Source organism: Schistocerca americana, unplaced genomic scaffold (assembly GCF_021461395.2).
Source record: "Schistocerca americana isolate TAMUIC-IGC-003095 unplaced genomic scaffold, iqSchAmer2.1 HiC_scaffold_1240, whole genome shotgun sequence".
Lineage (NCBI taxonomy): Eukaryota > Metazoa > Arthropoda > Insecta > Orthoptera > Acrididae > Schistocerca > Schistocerca americana.
The window spans coordinates 25,001-30,000 of NW_025725309.1; the positions used below are offsets into that span (position 1 = coordinate 25,001).

Here is a 5,000-nt window from a genome sequence, read left to right on the forward strand (position 1 = left end):
TAACCCGTATTGTACCTTAACCTAACCCGTATTGTACCTTAACCTAACCCGTATTGTACCTTAACCTAACCCGTATTGTACCTTAACCTAACCCGTATTGTACCTTAACCTAACCCATATTGTACCTTAACCTAACCCATATTGTACCTTAACCTAACCCATATTGTACCTTAACCTAACCCATATTGTACCTTAACCTAACCCATATTGTACCTTAACCTAACCCATATTGTACCTTAACCTAACCCATATTGTACCTTAACCTAACCCATATTGTACCTTAACCTAACCCATGTTGCGCCTTAACCTAACCCATGTTGCGCCTTAACCTAACCCATGTTGCGCCTTAACCTAACCCATGTTGCGCCTTAACCTAACCCATGTTGCACCTTAACCTAACCCATGTTGCGCCTTAACCTAACCCATGTTGCGCCTTAACCTAACCCATGTTGCGCCTTAACCTAACCCATGTTGCGCCTTAACCTAACCCATGTTGCGCCTTAACCTAACCCATGTTGCGCCTTAACCTAACCCATGTTGCGCCTTAACCTAACCCATGTTGCGCCTTAACCTAACCCATGTTGCGCCTTAACCTAACCCATGTTGCGCCTTAACCTAACCCATGTTGCGCCTTAACCTAACCCATGTTGCGCCTTAACCTAACCTATGTTGCGCCTTAACCTAACCTATGTTGCGCCTTAACCTAACCTATGTTGCGCCTTAACCTAACCTATGTTGCGCCTTAACCTAACCTATGTTGCGCCTTAACCTAACCTATGTTGCGCCTTAACCTAACCTATGTTGCGCCGTAACCTAACCTATGTTGCGCCGTAACCTAACCTATGTTGCGCCTTAACCTAACCTATGTTGCGCCTTAACCTAACCTATGTTGCGCCTTAACCTAACCTATGTTGCGCCGTAACCTAACCTATGTTGCGCCTTAACCTAACCTATGTTGCGCCGTAACCTAACCTATGTTGCGCCGTAACCTAACCTATGTTGCGCCTTAACCTAACCTATGTTGCGCCTTAACCTAACCTATGTTGCGCCTTAACCTAACCTATGTTGCGCCTTAACCTAACCTATGTTGCGCCTTAACCTAACCTATGTTGCGCCGTAACCTAACCTATGTTGCGCCTTAACCTAACCTATGTTGCGCCTTAACCTAACCTATGTTGCGCCGTAACCTAACCTATGTTGCGCCTTAACCTAACCTATGTTGCGCCTTAACCTAACCTATGTTGCGCCTTAACCTAACCTATGTTGCGCCTTAACCTAACCTATGTTGCGCCTTAACCTAACCTATGTTGCGCCTTAACCTAACCTATGTTGCGCCTTAACCCAACACACGTTGGGCCTTAACCCAACACACGTTGGGCCTTAACCCAACACACGTTGGGCCTTAACCCAACACACGTTGGGCCTTAACCCAACACACGTTGGGCCTTAACCCAACACACGTTGGGCCTTAACCCAACACACGTTGGGCCTTAACCCAACACACGTTGGGCCTTAACCCAACACACGTTGGGCCTTAACCCAACACACGTTGGGCCTTAACCCAACACACGTTGGGCCTTAACCCAACACACGTTGGGCCTTAACCCAACACACGTTGGGCCTTAACCCAACACACGTTGGGCCTTAACCCAACACACGTTGGGCCTTAACCCAACACACGTTGGGCCTTAACCCAACACACGTTGGGCCTTAACCCAACACACGTTGGGCCTTAACCCAACACACGTTGGGCCTTAACCCAACACACGTTGGGCCTTAACCCAACACACGTTGGGCCTTAACCCAACACACGTTGGGCCTTAACCCAACACACGTTGGGCCTTAACCCAACACACGTTGGGCCTTAACCCAACACACGTTGGGCCTTAACCCAACACACGTTGGGCCTTAACCTGCTCTGTAATTGTCATACGACGCGTTAAATTAGTGTAGTGTTGCCTAACTGCAACCCCCGCAATATAGTTTGCTACTCGCACTGCCCGGTCCCCAGAGTATCGCTTCATGTTAAACACCTTGCAGCTATACACTGTAATGCGGATGGCGGCAGGACGTACATGCTCAATGCCCTTCGCAGTTGTTCATTGGCATTCGCATGGCGAAGCACAGCCTACGTTGTGGTACGGCTTGTGGCAACTGTCCGCTGATGTTGTACGTCCAAATCACACACTGTACCGCACATTGGTCCTCATGTACTGAATGATACATCGTGGTACATGTGTGACCGTACCACGACTGCGCCAACAACGGCGAACCATACGGTCCAAATATTGTGCACTCAGCTACGTGTCGTCTCCCTATAAGAGCTGGATTGCAGTATGGTATGCCGTGGATGGCGATCAGCATGAGCCGTCTGTTGATGTAGTGGCGCGTGTTGTCAGACGTAGTCGTCTCTTCTCACACACCGTGATAGCATGGTGCACTGCGTTCCACATCTGCGACATGCGACAGAGGCCGGTTGACAGTCGTTCGCGCAATGGACATCGCATACGTACGGGGGCCACCTTCCACGTGTTCGCGAAGCGTGCACATGTTGTTGCGTGTATGTGGGCAGACATAGTGTGTCGTGACACCTGACACAGGCATGCAACAATCGTTGAATTTGCAAATGGCGATGGACGTCTACGTTTGCTGGTGACGTTACGCAAATGAAGAACTGGTAAACCGTTGTGGTGCGGTTGTTCTCGCTAGAGGTGAATCAGTGATGGCGACGATCGGTTGAGCTACCAACCGGTTGTTTCAGCGATACCCACCATGCCCACGAACGTGAATGGCATGTGGGTGTGAAGCGATACGCGGCGGTGGCTGGGTGGGACCGTCCCCGGCCGGTGAGGGGGGGCCTTCCGGCGTGCTGGCCGCGCGGTGCGTGGGCGCACGCGCTACAGCCGGCTGGTGGGGGCGGCCAGTGGCAGGCGCGCCGGCCGACGGAGGCGGCAGGCGGCGCAGCTGCGCGCCGGCGCACCCTGCACGCGGCGCCGTGCGGCCAAAGTAGGTCCTCGCGGGCCCGGTGCGAAGCGCGGTGGACATCTGCAGTGTGCTGGTCCGATTGAGGACTGTGTGCGCTGAGGATGCGCCGCCGCCCGGCGCTCGGCGCCGCGACGCCGTCTGCTGCTCGGTCGCCTCTGCGGTTCTCGCAGGTGGATTGTATCGCAGCTGTGCGGACGTGTTGGCGCGTGCGCTGTGCTGGGAGAGTTCGCTTCGGCACCCAAGTGGGGCTTTTGTCCTTCTGTGGCGCTGGCGTTGGAGCTGCCGGCCACCGTAGGTGGCGCGTGTTGTCTCCCGCCGGCAATGCCACGACAGCACGCTCCCGGGCCTCTGTCGGCAGCGGCAAGCTCAGTTGGGAGCACGGGTGGTCGCACCTAAAGCGTCTACTCGCCAAACTCCGGGCGATTGCGCCTCTCTCGAACCCGACCAAGTACTTAGGACGGCGCTGCGCGCCGCCGGGACCTGAGAGGGTTTCGAGGTGTATTGTGCAGGGGAGCTCAGCCTCCTCCTGTTTGCAGAATAATTGAGCGGACGCTTGCGTGTTCGCGCGGGCCCCCGGGACACACTCCCGGGCGGCCGGCTGCTCAGCTCTAGTTGACGCAGCTCCCTGGTTGATCCTGCCAGTAGTCATATGCTTGTCTCAAAGATTAAGCCATGCATGTCTCAGTACAAGCCGCATTAAGGTGAAACCGCGAATGGCTCATTAAATCAGTTATGGTTCCTTAGATCGTACCCACGTTACTTGGATAACTGTGGTAATTCTAGAGCTAATACATGCAAACAGAGTCCCGACCAGAGATGGAAGGGACGCTTTTATTAGATCAAAACCAATCGGTCGGCTCGTCCGGTCCGTTTGCCTTGGTGACTCTGAATAACTTTGGGCTGATCGCACGGTCCTCGTACCGGCGACGCATCTTTCAAATGTCTGCCTTATCAACTGTCGATGGTAGGTTCTGCGCCTACCATGGTTGTAACGGGTAACGGGGAATCAGGGTTCGATTCCGGAGAGGGAGCCTGAGAAACGGCTACCACATCCAAGGAAGGCAGCAGGCGCGCAAATTACCCACTCCCGGCACGGGGAGGTAGTGACGAAAAATAACGATACGGGACTCATCCGAGGCCCCGTAATCGGAATGAGTACACTTTAAATCCTTTAACGAGTATCTATTGGAGGGCAAGTCTGGTGCCAGCAGCCGCGGTAATTCCAGCTCCAATAGCGTATATTAAAGTTGTTGCGGTTAAAAAGCTCGTAGTTGGATTTGTGTCCCACGCTGTTGGTTCACCGCCCGTCGGTGTTTAACTGGCATGTATCGTGGGACGTCCTGCCGGTGGGGCGAGCTGAAGGCGTGCGACGCGCCTCGTGCGTGCTCGTGCGTCCCGAGGCGGACCCCGTTGCAATCCTACCAGGGTGCTCTTGAGTGAGTGTCTCGGTGGGCCGGCACGTTTACTTTGAACAAATTAGAGTGCTTAAAGCAGGCAAGCCCGCCTGAATACTGTGTGCATGGAATAATGGAATAGGACCTCGGTTCTATTTTGTTGGTTTTCGGAACCCGAGGTAATGATTAATAGGGACAGGCGGGGGCATTCGTATTGCGACGTTAGAGGTGAAATTCTTGGATCGTCGCAAGACGAACAGAAGCGAAAGCATTTGCCAAGTATGTTTTCATTAATCAAGAACGAAAGTTAGAGGTTCGAAGGCGATCAGATACCGCCCTAGTTCTAACCATAAACGATGCCAGCCAGCGATCCGCCGCAGTTCCTCCGATGACTCGGCGGGCAGCCTCCGGGAAACCAAAGCTTTTGGGTTCCGGGGGAAGTATGGTTGCAAAGCTGAAACTTAAAGGAATTGACGGAAGGGCACCACCAGGAGTGGAGCCTGCGGCTTAATTTGACTCAACACGGGAAACCTCACCAGGCCCGGACACCGGAAGGATTGACAGATTGATAGCTCTTTCTTGATTCGGTGGGTGGTGGTGCATGGCCGTTCTTAGTTGGTG

At 53.4% G+C, this 5,000-nt stretch overlaps 1 non-coding gene across 1 annotated transcript in view; it reads left to right on the forward strand.

The window, feature by feature from the left end:
* The first annotated feature begins 3,607 nt into the window (after positions 1-3,607).
* The window catches only part of LOC124563855, a 1,910-nt gene continuing 517 nt past the window's right edge, over positions 3,608-5,000 (forward strand). Inside the window, exon 1 of the ribosomal RNA XR_006970383.1 lies at positions 3,608-5,000. This exon is cut by the window's right edge and continues 517 nt beyond it. This is a non-coding gene — a ribosomal RNA (small subunit ribosomal RNA).